The sequence below is a fragment of the Megalops cyprinoides genome, chromosome 3, assembly GCF_013368585.1.
Source record: "Megalops cyprinoides isolate fMegCyp1 chromosome 3, fMegCyp1.pri, whole genome shotgun sequence".
Taxonomy (NCBI): Eukaryota; Metazoa; Chordata; class Actinopteri; order Elopiformes; family Megalopidae; genus Megalops; species Megalops cyprinoides.
This window is the reverse complement of record NC_050585.1, coordinates 36344355-36363053: the sequence shown is the minus strand read 5'-3', so window position 1 is coordinate 36363053 and position 18699 is coordinate 36344355.

The window sequence follows — 18699 nt, the reverse complement described above, 5'->3', positions numbered from 1 at the left end:
TATTGCCCAGTTCTGTTCTCACGTCTTGTCAATATCTAATCATTCCACACTCCAATTACAGGGATTCCTTTTGAATAATCACAACTTTTATCTGCCCATCACATTATCTGACACATATGATTCAGGCTCAGATTTGTTTTGACTGTCACAATGGCCAGTGCAAAGATAGCAGCGCACAACAGACACAGTTCAATAATTTGTGAAATTACAGTCAGACGTGGACTTACTTACAAATTCTGAGAGATCACACACCTCTGAGTAGCTCAGTGGTTAAGGTATGCATCTCGATTGCAAGCTGAGCCCTACAGCTGGGTGTGATCCTAGCCATGTCAAGTGACAATGAGTCTGGAGTTTGGAATGCTTGGGGTGTTGCACTGAGATGGGTCTGGCATTAAAGTGAAAATTCTAAATTGGAATGAAAAAGAAGTAAAATGCATAAAGAAAGAAATAAATAAAAATAAATCTCTCAGGAATTACTTTATACAGTTGCCTATGCAGTGACTTCATTTTTCCAATTAAGAGTACAATTGCCATACTTTCTTTATCTGGTGCAGGCAAGTGTGGCCAGTAAAAAAAAAAAAATGGGCTACAGCGCTCACAGGAGAGCAGAGATATTATACTCTAACCAATGTCTCCTTCCTGACCCATGCATCCCACCCCAAATTCCACACTACTTAAAAAAAAAAGTTGGCATTGTCCAGACAAAGAGTACTTTAGGTTGCATTCTGGCCCTTGGGTGAATCAACAAACAATGCGAACTCTCTTCATTCACATCTGTAAATCGAGAATGGATAGCTGCAGTCTCAGGGCAACTTTTTAATTCCATGTGATACAGCATCATAGAATTATCACACAATATACGGTATACTGTAGAGATTATGGCCACCATTTTACAGATGCTTATCCCCTTAGTGTTTTTCATCGGCCTGTCTATGTGAAATGTCCTTTGGGTCATATCGATCTCTGAGTGGGTCCAGGACCTGTTTCAGTGCAGAGCAGTAGACCTTAAATCACTTCGCCAGGTAAATCCTTCAGTTCAGGGCCCCATCTCCTGGTATTGATTTAATGGCAGGGAGATATGGTGCTCCTGAAGTGCGGTTCAGCACTATTACAGATTACACTGAGAAAATCACCCGTGGGTGATTTGCACAATAAATCTAAATCACTGAATGGGTGAGAAGGATCAGCATCAGTTATAGAGGTGCTATGTGTGAGGCTGTGAAAACAGGAAATCTGGTGGATTAATAGTAACTATATTATAAAATTAAGAGGGAAATAGTTCACAGTATAACAACACAGACACTGGGGTGCACAAAAACAGATGAAACACATAGGTTCACATATCCTTGTTGAAGGTCAAAACAAACCATCTTCTGTTATTACACATTTATTAAAAAGCAAAACAAACAAACAGACATTTCATCTATTACCTTTACCAGTGAATATGAAATTGGGAAATAGTAAGAGATTAGGTGAATTACATTTGTTGTCTTTTCAATAAAGAGTGTGAACCTATAAAATATGCCATAAAATATTTTTCAAAACAAAGTCAGCAACAATATAAAGTTACTCTGACTGTTAGAACAGCAGTGTACCAAGCCTGTCATTTGCATGCAGCTCACTGATATTCATTCCTTCATTCTTCATTGTCTTGTCTGGGGCTTAGCTCTCCATTTAATAATCATTCAATCTTTGGCAGCAATTTTTTTGCTGAATCAATAACAAATAGTACCACCTCAGGCTATTTACTGGCATTTTTGTAAAGGTTTAGGACATATTTACCCCACGGAGAATGAAACCAATAATGAATTATATTGTTGCGACTTTATATTCTAGAAAAAAAATTACGAATTTGATAAGGGAAAATACCTAACGAGAAACAAGTCAAGCACCAATCCTTCTTTCAGTTTTGATGAAGATACCTTAATACAAAATGCTTCCCACGGGCACAGTTAGATGATGTATTTCACCTCCACCCCCCACCCTCTAAGTTGTAAAACCTTGATTATTCCATTTGTCGCTTTCCCCTAGTGATTGCAGATTGTGCTGCTGTCTGCATCTACACCAGATTTTCTTTCTCTTGGACTTTTTGTTTTATTTGGGGTTTTCAAAAATCAACCTCCACATCATAATCATCTCCCTCTGAAAATGACCCACAGTGACACAGAAAGGGAGATGAATTTTGCTTCACAGAATATACACTCTCAGGGTTGATCTGTTTGCACATTGATTTTAGGGGCAGTGAATGTATTGATTAATAGGTCACAGGTGAATTACATTCAAAGAATGTATTGCTAATGGAGCCAGGCAAATGCAATTGTAAGCATGAAAGAGGGTTCTCTTCTTTTGGGTAAACTGCATCCAAGAGATGATGTGTGAAGTGATTTGAATGATCTCTGCATCTGACGGATTTCATGCACATTAAACATACAGTTACAGGTGGTGAACGTGGGACTGGTAAAATCATGTGTCTAGTACCTACTTTGCCTTAAGGTGCCAAAGAAGGTTTTATTGCGCCATGTCTGAAAGTAAGAAAGAAGAAAATGATTGATTCCTGAGCTTTTGCCAAAGAATTCACTTGAATTCTCCTGAAAAGACCACCCTTGCCTTCATGGTTCTGAATAGGCAAGCACCTCGCTTAAAGAAAAACACGTGTTCCTTCCTGATGGCTTCAAAGAGCAGGTGGTGTTTCCCCATGATAAAACACTTTTACCATTGGTACCCTGCCTCAGGCCTCTCTGACTTGCATTCTCCCAGTCTCTTTTAAAGTCTTTGACCACCATTTTGTAATTCTGTATCACTCCAGTCTACTTTTCTCTTCTATGGTGGAGGTTTCTCTGAACATGAATACGTTTGATATCGGGTAATAATTCATTTTTGCTGAATATTATCCCATAGGAAATTTATATTACCATTTACTATACCATGGAAAATTATATTATACAGTCCTAAGATTTTGGACACATGTAATATGTAGATATTCTGTTGATATGCCATGTTATGATGGTAATTTTAAGATTATGGTGATGAGATACAAAACATTTGCCTATTTCAAACATAATTTTTTACCTGATTAATGTGGTGGTAATTGCAGTATGGAGTTATTTTTGTGAAGAGGTTCTTCGAATCTACAATGTGGCTGAGCGTGGTAACCCCAACTCTATTTGCAGTTGTGCAGGTGATCATAACATGCAGGGCACGGCAAGGAGACGTATGTAAGTAGAGTGACAGGACTGACAAAATTCTTTAACAAATTCAGATACAGTGATGTTCTTTTTATTACATTAATAATAATTAAAAATGACATGAAAAATCTGTAGTTTTAAGATATCAATAGATACCTGACACTACATGGTATCTGTGGCACGGCAAGAGATCTACTGAGGGAGAAAGAGAGAGAGAGGGGAACAGTATGAAAGTGAATCTTTCTGTCCAGCAGAGCAGTGCAATTACCTGACAAAAAGTGGTTCATTTAGCCACCAGAGTCCATTTTGTGACCATTTCATATTTCTTTTCTCTGGGAAGTGGTGTGGAGCCATAACTACAATTCTGGACACTTACAGTGATGGGTTTATGGATTCCTGTTCCTATTAGCAAAGCAAAGCACGTCAGCCACATTGTTCAGGCAATGACCCTCCAGTTGAGGAGCTAGGTGTCAAGACTCATGCAGAGGGAGCATTTGATATGAAATTACATCACCTGGTAAACTGCCGCCTCCTAGACAAATAGCAACATGGGAAATAACGTGTCCTTACCATCATTTGAAAAGTCACATCTCAAAGGGCAGGTCTTTCCCAGTGTGATCTGGCAAACATTTACCTCTCTGCAGCTGCTGGGCACCTCTTTCACTCATTTCTGCCATCATTCTGAGGCCTTTCTGAAAACTGCATTTCACTTCGGCTTCTGCTTCGGTTACTTTCCCATAGATAGACATGTCCACAATGTTGTTTGAAGATTCTCTGTTTCTCATGAATTATAACTTGAGGTCACTGTTACTTGGGAGATAGCTATCTCTGTGTGCCTATCAGCTGAGAGAAGGAAGCTCTGAAGCTCTGTATGAATTATCAGACAGCTGGAAGAGGTCAGTTTAATTAAACTTCTACCCAGCTGAGCCAGAGACAAGATTAAAGTTTTTTTTATGCTTCTGTGTGGATCTCGGGAAGAGTCACAAATTTGCAACAGTCTTTAAATTCTGTGTGATAACTAAATACTCAGTGGATGGCTTTTTTATTACAATGCTTGGACTGAAATGACAAGGTCTTTTCTGTGTGCAGCCATGTTACACAAATTGAACCTGTTGTCCTTTGACCTGCGCTTAGACAGTAGAGGCAGTTTTACTGGCTACAACTAGAAAAAACCATGGTAACAAGGATGGCATTAAAGATGAAAGGTCATCTGAAATAAAAGAAAGAAACGAAAAAGGAAGTCTTGAGGAATATAATGCATTCCATAAGGTCACTTTGTCCTCCAAAATCTTGCTACCAAAAAGGCAAATAATATGGCTTGTATATTTAACCACCCTGATAGACAGTATTGGTTCAGAGCATGATAGTATGCATCACTCCGGTGCTGAGCTTGTGAGGGAAGAGCAGCTCTATTCTGCCACAGCAGACATGACAGTGCTTATCACTGGAGAACATCTGTACAGCTGAAAGCATCTCAGGGAAGTCTATTTTCAGACATGTCCTGAAGATAACAATGCAAACTGCTTATGGTCGAGCAGGGTAAACATTTATTTAGTATAACGTAAACCCTGTACTGAATCTACAACTAAAGCCAGACCTGGTTTACACTGGTGCTGTGAATGTTGATCGTCCTGTCCTGCTCCAAGATGCAAGCAGTCTTTATTGACTGTGTTTATAGTGGGTACAAATAGGATGGGGTATGATTTACTTCAATGATTTTCAAATTGTTTCTGTTCAAGGAATGGTCTTTATAGTTTTTTCTTCATCCATTTCTTTGCTCTGACAGTGACAGTGTGTGTGTGTGTGTGTGTGTGTGTGTGTGCATGCACGCGTGTGTGTCAGGGGTTGTGGTGGGGGACAAAACTTGCACATGTTTTAGCCACATGTTTTGGCCCTTGGGTGTCCATCAGGATTCCTTTATATAAAGAAAGTGCATTCACTTTGACTTAACAAAAGTGCTGCGCTTTCACATCAGGCCCCCCTGAGGCAATTCCATTAACCTCTAGAGATTCTCAGATGAAGTAAAGAGAGGAAGAGGTGGCCTGAATCCTCATCTGTTCACAAACCGACCGAGCTCATGTTGCTATTGCCAGTAGATTGTTTCAGTCAACTGTGATTAATTATCATGTGCCAAAATGGCTGACATAAACACAGGGGAACCTGTAAATGAGTATGCAAAAATGAACCATCTGTGAAACTGCTCAAGAGGAGAGGTGTGGTGGCTCCATATATTGCACATGTTAGGATGTTAGAAAAATGGATTAGGGGAGTAGAAATGAATAAGAGGTTCTCCTCAGGACAGCAGAATACATCAGACACCAGGCAGTCCCGCCCATGCACTATCATTTTTCACTCGTCATGACCACCCCCACCCTTCTCCCCTCAATCCCCAGGACAAAACCTAAAGATCACAGGACACAGAGGAATCTGCCCACAGTTCAGGGCAGAGGCACACATCACACAAAGTGATGAGAATGAAAGGGATCAATATCTTTCCTGACACCATGTCTCATTAAAGAAATGCCGGCTCAGTAAGCTCGTTCTTCATTCAGATGTTATTGCACTCAGATTTTGCCATTTAGCATTTCACTTTCCAAGAGCAGAATAATTACCTCAGCCTGTGAGATGGAGGGGAATGCTTTGCCATCTTCATTATTTTATTTCTGCTCTGATCTTGAATTGTACCTGCTGAGAACACTAGGAACGATTTGAAACGTGGAAACGTTGCCTCACAGGAAGAACAGCTCTTGACCTTCAGATTGAACACAGTCAGACAATAAACCAATTTTTGAGTAGTAAAAGACTTAAAAATACTGTTGGAAATCTCAAGGAGATTTGCCATTGATGTCCTGACAAGATATGCTTGCAGGGCATTTATTGTAGTAAATGAGGACATGAACAACAGCTCTTTTACAAAGCTACAGGGCTCACGAATTTCATATCGTGTCCTCTAATCAATGAGTAACGAACCATCTACTTTATGTAACCAAGTCAAAAAAGCTATATGTTGATTATTTGCCTAATTATGCATACTTTATCTAGATAGCAGCTATTAGCAAGAGATCTTGAATATTCCCCCAGGCAACAGCCCCAAGGATATGATGCCTGGTAACCATGGAAATTATGCATTTAGACCACACAAACCTTAATTCATTATTTTTGCAATTACTTGTTTGCAGCATAGCACAGACCAATGAGATCTTGGTCCTGGTTCCTGGTGCTACTCTCAGGTTAAAGAACATGGGTCAATGAGGCTTGGCAAGAAGTAATGATATTTGGACAAATGAGATGGCATTATAGCATATACATTAGACCTTACATCAGATATATCAGAAAATGATGTCATGAGTTATGATGTTAACTATTGTTAAGAATAAGAGTAAAATTATTGTGTTGTTTGGTAGATGTTTGGTAGACAAATGAAATGAACACCACAAATACAAAGTAAATAGAATAAAAATCACATGCTAAAATGGGGTTGAAAACATGCGAGGACATAAATACAGTTCAGATAAAAAAAGACAATTAATAATACCTGCAAGGGGAAAAATTATTACTCACCAGATGATTATGAATAGCCCAACCAATGGAAATATAATGGGCTATTAGACAGATAATAGAGCAAGGAAAATTGAATGCATTGAGATGCTATGAGTATGTCTAAGAGTGTCTACATATACAGTACAAGGTTATAGGAAACTGTAAAGTTTTAATATTGGTGGACAGTTCCTTTCAACCATGGAATGAACTTCAGCCATGAAAGAACAAAAGACAGGTTACATTTTGTAATGTCTTCTTACCAGAATGAAATTATATTGCTCATGGAAAAATGCATGGATTCAATTAATTATTTTTTACAAACATTATGTATTTCTCATTCCCCTGTGTCAGCTTTCATTAGTATTATTTCTGATGAGTTTGGAATGAAAAATTTAATTCAACCTAATCTGTGATAAGAACTGATAGAAAAGTAGTACACATGCATGAAAGTAAATTGAAAGGTCATATTGAATATAACAGAATATTACAAGTGTGGGATCCAAAGAAACTGTTTATTTGCACTGATAAATTCACTGTTAGATAAAAAAATCACAGAAATATGACTGAAATTCTTATGCTATATATTATTCACTAACATTTAACAGTTGTAACAAATATGTGTCATAAAATTCTTGTTTTTACATAAATTCACATCACACCATTTTGATTCACATAATTTCACATGGTTTTCTAGTGGTTTTCTGTAGTGTTGAATCATCGTGTGTGTGTGTGTGTGTGCTTGTATGCGCGCACCCTCAGTGTGGATAAATAAATAATTAGGCTGGATAACTATATTAGAGAGATTAGAAGAAACTTGTTTTTTATTGCTGAGGTGTTTTCACCTCTGTTGTTCAGCTCCCAGAATCCCACTGACTTTACAATGATGCTCCCATATTGTATTGTATTGCACTCTGCTCCCCAGTCTTCATTGCCCCTCAGTTTTGTTTCACAGTGCTTTCCCAGTTCAATATTGAACACCAGACGCTCACAGACATACAATATTTTCTGTGTCCTCCCCCTCACTCTCTGGAGCAAGATTGGTTCAGTCAGACAACTTATGAGACTTATGGTAAAATTGACCACACAATGATTCATGGTTCTCTGGCTGAACAAGGGACACAGAATGCAAAAGAACCCAGCAAACCTCATTGTAATCAAATTGAAAATGGATATCATGAAAGACCTTCTCCAAAAGCACTAGCAGTGTTTAATTACAATGAAAACATACAATTACAATACAATACAATACGATACAATGTCTAATTCTCTCAGTGTGTTTTCCTCGTGCAAAAACATCAGCACAAGAGCCACATCACCATGGAAAGAAAGGGAGAAACAGAGATAGAGTGTGGACTCAAAAGTTCCGGTGTTTTTCACGCTGTTTCTGTAACACGGCGCTTGCCCCTGCAGTCTGGGCTCAGTTAGCACTTCCTGCACCACTCTGACTAATTGGATTTAAAGTCTTAGGCTGAATTGCAGTCGCACTGATGTCAGTCTGCTTCTGCTTACAGTCCATCGCGTGAATGAAGCATCAGGCTAACGTAACATGTAACATCGTGTTTATGGATTGAGTTGTAGAGGACAACCTTGTGAGCTGCTTTTTTACGAGTATTTACTTTGAGGTGAGGCCAGGGTCACACATCAGACATTACACTACCATCTGTGTTTTCAGGAGGAACATTCTGCTCTGGTTTGCCTCATGTTTTTCCTCCATCCTTGTCTCAGTATTTTTGGTTGTCCCCTGCTTGTGTAAAATGGTGTACCTGTGATATTTTCCCAGGACAGCTGTGTGCCTCCATTCACACAGGCTTGTTTGTGGTAGACCTCCCTCTGGGCCTTGCCGATGCTCGGATTTTCAGGTCCATGAGCGACCTTCCCGTTCAAATCCCCCCTGATTAGGATTCACAGCACTGAGAGTACTGCTCTGTCTCACAGTGTAGCACTCTTCACTGAAATGCCTCACCTTCACCTTCAACAGATGACTCTGCAGGGGTAGGTGTTATTTTTCCTTTTTTACCCAACAGAGCCATATATAGGCTATAAAAGGGATATGCTTTACTTTTCTGCTTAGCCCTCAGTATTACAGAGTTAGTTTCAGGGGTAACCGAGCTTGCTTCCTACACACATTGGAGTAAAGATCTGTGCTCAAACCATTCTACAAAGCATCCCGCAATCCGTTGAAAAAGTGTCATAATTTAGCAAGAAGTCTGTCAAATATTAAACTCTCAGGTCCTTTTCTTCCTTATTGTTTACTTCCAGCCTCTGGCAAGCCTTGACAAATCCCCAATTACAAATGAACACAATCAATGCAATTTAAGGTAACTGAGTTTTGAGCTTTTCACAACGAGGAGGAAATGGAACTACCCTGCTTCCGATATCAATGTGCCCATAATTCACTTTGGATTTCCTTCCACCCCAAAAACATCCTCTCTTTTGAGAGATCGATATCTTTAATTACAACAAATCAAGCAAGACAAATTTGTGCAAGGGAAGAAACACAAAGTGTGCACTGAGGTTCAGTGCACCCAGAATCACCCAGAATGACCTAGCCGTATCAAGAGCATTTCACCGTTGATTACACAAAAAGTAAATCTTCCTCTCTCAACAATAACACAATCTCCATGATTTCTCAGCCATGCAAGGCAGAGCCTGCTGGTAAATCAAATGACCCAATAGAAAGGAAATGTGTCAGTGTGTGTTTGTGTGTGGTGGTGGTGGGGGGAGCGGGGAGGGTTTGGTGGGAGCGGGGGTGGGGGGTGGGGGGGGGGGTTTCTGGGAAAATGGGTAAAGTGGTTGGATGAATAAAGCAGTGGTCAAGGACTCATGGGTACATTCCCACATGGTCTTCATGTTTGGAAGGGGGGGGGGGCAGGTTTGCACATTTAGGGATGATGGAGTGATTGTCCAGAGCATCCAGGAATGTACACAGATCAATGAGCTTACTTCCTCCCGAAACACAAACTTTATCAAACTCCCACACTTCCTTCCAATGGGGATTCATGCACTGTAGTGACTCTAATCTGCAAACTTTAAACAGAATTCATGAATACTGAAATTGCTGCTCATCGAGCAGCACAAATTTTCATTATTATCAATATAGTGACTTTGCAGTATTTACGTGCAAATAGTTTAAGTGTAATTATCAGCATGAAGTAATGCACGCACATATATACATGCATTCCTGTAATGGCATCAGTTTTGATATACCTCAAAGAGCTATCCATACTCTGTGGGGTACTGGTCCACCATGATGCACCCAAGAATGCCATCTTCAGCTTTTCAGTATGAGCTTCTATCACATACAGTATCCACAGTCATTGCCTTAGGAGGTAGTTTTCCTCCACTGCTAATTCAATTTTCGTTGTCTCTCATAGTTTTTTTTTTCTGAATAGCAATTAGATGGCATGCAGTGACAGGGTTCCCGAGATAAAGTTATTTCTGTGGCACACATCACAGTTTCAGCCCTGCTCTTCCAAGCAGAGGGTTATTCTGGGGGTCACACCAGCATCCCTGGTCACACCCTCCTGCCAAATAGTCAAACACTTCTGTTCTGGGCTAGGCGTTATGGGATGCCTGTGAAGGGCCGGTAGTCTAGACAATGGGATGGGTTGCCAGACATCACACTTTTTTAAGCTGATGTATCCTGTACTGCCACTGGCTCTCAGCCCATCCTGCCCATATGACTGCATCCCATCCACCTGTTCCCCTCCTCTCTAGAAGAGATGCTAAGTCTCCTTTTGGGGGACAGCTCTGGTGGAGTGAGAATGCATTTGTCATCATGGGCCTGGCATTGATTGTTCCCCGCAACAAATGTGCGGGAAATGGTTGGAGAGGCAGACGCGGGACCCAGGGGGTTGCGTAGTTGTAGCCCAGATGGGACACTCACTGGTGTTGTTACCTTCAAAAAGAAATAAACATTCAAATGGGTTTCATCATTGAAAGCCATCTTGGATAACAGCTGTTGTTGAGAAAATAAATAAAATGCAATGCATGAATGCGACAAGTTGAACACCCGCTGTTAAAAAGATCTGCTACTTCATTCTCAGACTATACATCAATAAAACCTGGACTCACTTTTGTTAGCTTGCATTCCATGCTGTCCTACATTCTGGTTTCTCTCTTGTTGATATGATGCTGCTAGTTGCTGGTAGGTTTTGTGGAGGTATTGTGACAATCTGGTCTTCAACATTGCTTGTGAACATATGGGCTTGTGGATGGGCATTCTGAGCATGTAGGACTTACACTGGGTTGACTTTTTTCTTATTACTTCACTCCACAGTGCATGAAAAAGTTACTTAATACAAAAATCAGTTGCCACAGCGTCTGAACAAAGAAATATTAGAAAGTCTGTATTGCCCATATTGTTTTCCTCAGATGGAGACTGAGCTGCAGTTTGCTTTCCAGTGCAAACAGCCACATCCCCTTGGGAGCCCCATTGACATCCCAGATTGTTTTTATGGAAATTATTTTTCTCTTTGGTCACTTTGCCATTCTGCGACATTACAGCACAGACTCTGCCCCAGTTGTTCCACCATGGTACCTTTAAATCAAATTTTTAGAAGCTGTTCTGCAAAGTTCAAGCTTTTTTACCACAGATATGCAGAAGCAGTTTAAAATGCAGAAGGCACTCCCTTTCAGTCTAATAATACGTTTCATATGAATTATCCAAATTGTAGCGTACCAGTGTGTTTTCATTTTCATGAAAATACCAAAGAAAGGAATAATTTTAATGCTAACACAGTGTAAATCATATATTCCCAAACCTGCGCACTGTGATCTGGAACTGAGGCACCCGGCCAACAGGTGGCGGATTTTGTTGAATTAAGCATTAGGAAAAGGCATTATTAAATACAATAAGGGTAATTAAATGCTCCACCTCTAGGCCCTCTACAGATTATTGCAGTTCCTTGCCACTGTAATCCGTGAGGCTCTGAGAAATACGATTTTGTGGAAGCCAGACACTGTGGCAATGGCTGGCTCTTTGCATCTCCAGGGATAACAGCTGATCAATTTTAATTACCAGGAGCTCCCAGAATGAAAGTAATGGTGATTTAAACAGCTCCTGAGTTTCCTGCAGAGACACTCGCCTGGGGGATTTTCTAATCAAGTTGGCATTTGTATTTGTATATTGTTGGCGTGTTATAGGAAAAGTAAGAGGTGGAGGCTTAAGAGGTGGTTTAGGGCAATTCGGCAAGGACAAGGACACAAAACCAATCACATGTGGGGAAGCTCAGGGCAAGGCAGTGAATGAAATAGAAGTGGTGCTTCACTTACTTTGTCACCTTCCTGGAGGCTTGGGTAAAAACTGGGATAGGAATCAGTCTTAGTTTTTCATTCACACGGAACAAACGAAGCAACCAAAGAAATTTATTTTCCAGCCATGGGTACAAAACTGGTGGTGAAAAAAAAGAAACTCACTGTGAAAAATCGTGTCCCTCAAGAAGGATGCTCTTGCCAGGGGGAATGTGAAATATGACTGCCTTACACTATTTACAAAAACTGTTCTCTGTGTATGTGGTATGTGTGTGTGCGTGTGTGTATGTGTGTGTGTGTGTGTGTGTGTGGGTGTGTGTGTGTGTGGGTGGGTGGGTGTGTGCGTGTGTGTATGTGTGTGTGTGAGTGTGTGTGTGTGTGTGTGTAACCATTTATTTAAATATACAAATCATGTCTCGTCCTCACTGTTTGGAGAACAAATTGTTACTTGCTGAGTTTTCTTTGTGTATGCTTACACATAAGGCTGCAAAAAATGCTCTCCATCTGCTTCTGGCTCTTGCTGATCTTACCAGATCATGCCAGTTGTATCTTGTCACTTTCATTTCTGCTTCTGCTATTTCTTTTTTTCTCTGTGTGTGCTCTAGGTTTCCTGACCTCCTTTTCCCACTTTACAGCTCCCTTTAAAAATCTGTTGCCATCCTCTCGATACTGGTTATACCTCTTCTGTTGAATATGTGTGTGCTTCTCCATCCGAACTCTATAATGCTCCAAACTCATCTGCCTTCAAATCCTCTCAAATGACTCTCTACTTTCTTGTTTGTCTTCTCGGCACTATGTAGCAATACTGACCTCATGTTAGTTTTATAAATTCTCACTTTAGTTTGTCTAGGTACACATTCTCCTGTATCTCTCTGCTCTTATATTTCCCCAGATTACAGAAAGGGCCATTCTTCTTCTATGTCCTCTTCATTTAGTTTAACAGTGGCATTGCTGCTCGTATTACAGCTCAGGACCTTAATCTTAATCTTGATCCTAAGACCCACTTTCTTTTCCGTCACACAAAGTTCATTGGATTCCTTCCTCTGAGTTTTTCTCCACTGTTGGATCTTTCGGCCTGTTCACATCAAACACAGGAAATAGATTCTCTTTATGCTTGATGATGATTCCTCTGAGTTTAATTTGGTATTTTCAGTGCAGTGATAATAAGCAATATTGACACCCCTCCTTTTTTACCTCTCACATCATGCACTAATGTTCTCCTTTTCCAATGTATCATAAAATGATAGATTTTTAACTTTTTCATTTGATGACTGCAGGAGGGCTTGGGTTTTCGCATCAAAATATTGTTCAAATGAGAAGGTTATCCATGCACATTTCAATTTGCCTTTCTTCACTGCTATTTACCAAACACAGTTCTTTCCATCACACCATCTCTTCAAAACTGATTTACATTTATATTTACATTTATTCATTTGGCAGACACTTTTATCCAAAGCAACTTACAAGTAGGGTACGATACAACACAAGCAAAAAAAACCATACAGAGTCAAAAAGTAGCAAGGACATTCTGCTTGCTAAATTACAATAATGTCAGCCAGCTATGTTAGTTAGCTAGGCATTTACAGTACTTTTACATTTGATATTGACAGATACACTGAAATATTGAAATTGTTTGTAAGTGTGCCCTGCTTGCAAATGTAAATGTTGATTCAGAGGCCTGAATCATGGATGATTTTCTATTGTGAAGTTATAACTGCATACTTGGTTTACAATTACAAAGAGCCAGAAAATAACTTTTTGATGACTTTTTGTTACATACAGTGGTGCTTTAATTTCTGCTCTGTGGGATCTTAAATTGCAGACCTTTATATGTATATATGTATATAAAAATATGTATATGTTGACAGGTCTTCTATGTGGCGAATTTGTTATTTTTTAAGGTGAATCACAATTTCTCTTTGTGATATGTTGAAAACTGATCACAGATTATAAGCGATATTAACACAGGTCCAGCCAATGGATCTTCTGACAACATGGGTGACAATGTGATGCATTGGTTAAGGAACTGAACTTGTGACCACAGTACTGCTGCCTCAGCTCTCAGGTAGACTACTACGATTGTACTCTGGAGCAAGGTATTTCACCAAAATCACTTAAGTAACTGTACAATAATATATTAAGCATCAGTAGCTCTGAATAATAGATAATAGCAAATAAATACTTACCAGCTAAGCACGTAAGTATTAACAACAGTAATGACCACATCTATTTGCGAGAAAAGAATCTGACATGTTAAATATATGTCTTGTGCCACCATCCTAGTAAATAAAGTATCAGTGGTGACACCAGATCATCATGTCAAGATACTTTGTATTTAAGAAAACAGCTGAGCAATTGCTGTAGGTTACATACCCATTTCAACTTTGCTTTGTTCATGACACCTCAGAAACAAAAAACATCTTTCTCAATCCATGCACATGTACATGGTAGGCATTTGCAAATCACTACTGTAATGCAGTGCACATCAGTCTAGGTAAATCGGAGATTATATGAGCTTCTAGTAGGCTTATGCAGTGGGTTCATTTTCAGTCAAGTGCTCACCTTCCAGCGCTTTATGAAAAGACTGAAGAGATCAAGAGAATAAAGGAGGAGCAAGGGATTACTCCCAGTAAAAGACGAAAGACAAAATCAGGTCACTGAAACAGAGACTCACTCCACTGCTACATTTGTGCTTTAGTCATTTACTCAAGTGCTACTCACCAACAGACAGAAAGATACAGCCTTTTCCTCCAAGCCATTACTGTGAATGGGAAGTGTGTTGACATTGTACAATACAGCACCACAGGTCAGTGGAAGTGCAGCATTTTACACATCGAAGCAAGAAAAGTCAGCAGTTGTCCAGTGCATGTACTATTGTAGCTCTATGATGCTACTCGCCCCAAAGTGGGCACACAAAATGGCAATCTTCACACCCTAGAGGGATAGTTTACAATAAGAGACTTTTCCCAAGCCCGTTACTCCAGAGCATTTATGGCTGGTCCCTACTGGGTGTAGACGCATCATAAGTAATACGTGTAGTGGGTGACGTCACCCTGTGTAATAGACTCATTATTCCGAAAAATTATGTTGCACTTAGAATAGCACTCCTCATTATTCCAAAGCATCATGCTACACTAGTGTAGTGCTCCTCAGTATTCCACAGCATTATGTAACACTAAAACAGGGCTCCCCATTAATCAAAAGCATCATGTGAGGCTCCTCATTATTTCATATTATTATGTTCCACTATTGTAGGGCTCCTTGTTATGCCAAGGCATCCTGTTGCACTAGCAGGGCTCCTCAGCCTGTGTCCTTGGGGGTTGCAGTCCTGTATCCACTACCACCATCAGAAATGGAGTCTCAGTCAAGACAATCATCAGGCTGAATCAATTGGTGAAGTGTCTGTCTTTAAAAAGCAGATAGACACTCCTGCCTTCCAGGACAGGGGCTGGGCAGCGGTTCAGTTGTGGAATTAACTCACAAAATGCAATGGGTTTGTTGCCATTACATTTCAAATGATTTCCTGGACTGGTTTCATTCCATAGATTGAACACACAACCCACAGCCTGACCATTTAAAGCAAATGTGCTCCGAGCATTGTATGTTTACTCATTTTCAATTTTGAATGATGTAGTATGGACTGCAATACATTTATCAATGACTTTTCCCTTAATCTGCAAGGGTTTAAATAAAACTTGATCTTGAAATTCTGCCAGTTAGAAAACACAGCCTGAAGGTGGGAGGTTTTCAGACTCAGAAGACTACTGATTAAAATGATCCAAGTGGGCGGTGTGTGGGCATGTCCTTTGGTGCAGGCAGACATGGGTCTGTGCAAGTTTGGGGAAACATTCACACCTCTGATGTGATAATTAGAGGATGACATCACATTCAGACAGTCTTAACACATTCCCAGTTTTAACAAGATTTAATGTGAAAAGTTTTAAAATGTAAAGAAACTTTTTACACCGTTAATATTAACAAACCAATTCCCCTGATATGCATGTTAAAATCATACTTTTTTACTGTATAGGGACTGAGTAACACAAATATTTAGTCATCCTGAACTAACCTGTAGATTATAATTTGGAGACGCGGACATTAAAAAGGTTATTCAATGTAAAGACAACGGTTGCATTCAATGCTGCAGTCCCCATTGTATGTGTTAACTTAGAACAGAGGACTGCAGAAGTATGATGACAACTGTACTGTAATAAATGTCTGGCCAATGAATCCTGTTCCAAGTTGCAAAAAAAAATATATAAATAAATATATATATATATATATACAAAATACTTGGGTGAAGTGCTCTTCTTTGATACTAATTAATTAATATCTGTATTTGGTATGTTGTCAGTGGCTGTAAAGTTTTTCATTATGCAGGCTACCAGAGGCAGACATACTTGAAAAGGATTACATCCTGGCAATGCTTCCTTAGTAAACCTCCAAGACTGTGTGAGGAATAAATAACTCCCGCTGAGATCCACAGGTCCATAACCAGAACATTCACATCAAACGTTTATAAGTAGATTGCAATTATAACATTTCATGTCCAAGTAAGCACCTAGGCCCCTCCTCTCTAGATACAGAGTTGTGCTTTCCTTTACCAAGCGCAAAACCCTGCTTTATGATTCCATCTTCTTATATCCGGTTTATTTATATTCATTCAGTCAGATCTAATCTTTTCTCAATCATTAATATCGCATGAAAGTGGTTTACAAGATGCAGTTACGAAAAGACTCTTCCCCATGGAGTAACATTTAACTTATTCCAAAAACCTATTGATGAGGTCGCTGTGTGGTGGGATACGATGCTTTCCCCAAACCCCCGCTGAACTCGAGTCTATGCACCTTCGTGACGAGTGCCTTTTCCCCGTCCGCGCATCTTCATCCCCATCGCAACAGTTTGAGAACGGGAGGGGCGCGAAGACCGACGGGTGCTGAAGGAAGTATGCCAGAGACAGGCAGTTTTCACCGAAATGTCTGCGTTTAATATTATGCTATACGCTGTATGTACAATCCAAATCAGCGTCAATGTAGTTGAAGCCATTTAGGATGCGACGGATGCATACTTGACTGGTTTCATATTTTAGAAACAGTTTAATCCTAGGAATTATCCGCGGAAAAATTGCCGAGATCGGGCAAGTGGTATATTTCAATAAATTGCGGGAAAATATTCTTTCACGGCTTGTCATCTGTTGCACGACGTAGAAGGGAAACCCACCAGCTGAAGAGTGGCTAAGCAACACAACGTAGACTAGAGTGTTTCTCAGAATAATAACGGCGTGGTTTCTGTGCTCTTGGATTTGGACCGCATCAACTCTCCACAGATCCATCGGGTGAGGGCAATCCTCTGACTGCGTCTACTTCTCACACTTTGGAGAACCTGTTGTGCGTTCTGTGATGGAGTAAATAAGAAAAAAGTGCGTTTATTTAAGTCGGGTAGTATATTTACATCATCAAGAAACAACAGGTAAGTTTTGTTCAGAATTCATGAATATAAACGACTTGGTTTCTGCCTCCTTTTATTTTACTTACGACGTATTATTTGCCTCCTTTTATTTTACTTATTTTATTTTACCTATTATTTGAACGTTTAATAAACATGCGTCTGACCTTACCAAATTACATACGTACCAAAAATGTAATTTACCATGGTACAGTTACTGTATGCGTTAGTCTCTTCTCTACAGTTGCAATGCGTGGTCCAAAAATTACCGTCAGTCTATATCGTTTGTTGAATTGTTGATTTCTGGTACTGCTTATTAGCTCCCTGCGTTTGTGTAGTTAATTCTGTTGACTGAAAAGTGGAGGGTGCCATGGCCCCTGTTCATTTCGTCGCCTCCAGGACCACTGATTTATGTAATTTTAAAGCAAGTAAAGTTTGCCGTATACATTGGTAAGAATGGAATTGTAGCGAGATAAAATAAATAAATAAAGATTGAATTGATAATACATATCCTCGGTGTCCATTTCTGCAAGGATTTCCCGTCACACGACAGAACAAAAATAATGCTATATTCGTGTTGCTCAACAGTAGCAATTATGTCCTGTGTTTTAAGTGTTTATATTGTGCAGATGAGACTCTTCTGACAATTCATGATGTTTACACGCAGAAGTGCTGTAAAATTGTTATGCCCTGAATGACAACAGCCACCTGCAAAATCGTATTGCACACGGCAAATACCAATGAATCCATAACTGTCATTTCTCACTTTAAGGGATACAAAATGCGTTTAAATTTGAAATGTCTTTACATTAGCCTACCGGACTACATACAATATGACGTATTGTTTATTGAAGTTATAGTTACTCGCCCTGAACCAACATGCTATATTTAAATAGCATTCAATTCAAAGCTTGATAGTTTGAGTCCTCATTAAGAGAACTTGATTCTCATTAAATGTAATGAGAGGGAAATCAACTGTTCTGGTTTTCAAACAATAATTCAGAATCGGGCTTACATTACAGTTTATTCATCATTGTAATTTAAACCTTGAATCTCGTTGTTCCTGCTAGTTTATGAAGTTTCCATGTAAAATGTCATGGATTCCCACAGAGACTTAATTAAACAACGGTACACTGCGTACTCGTAATGCTGAATGCATCTGAATGGTCTATACGCATCGTGTCCTCCACCTTCTTTTTTGTTTGTTGATTAAATCCACATGTTGGTAGCATGCGCAATGCAGAGCGCTGTTTGCGCAATGGGTATCACATTACCT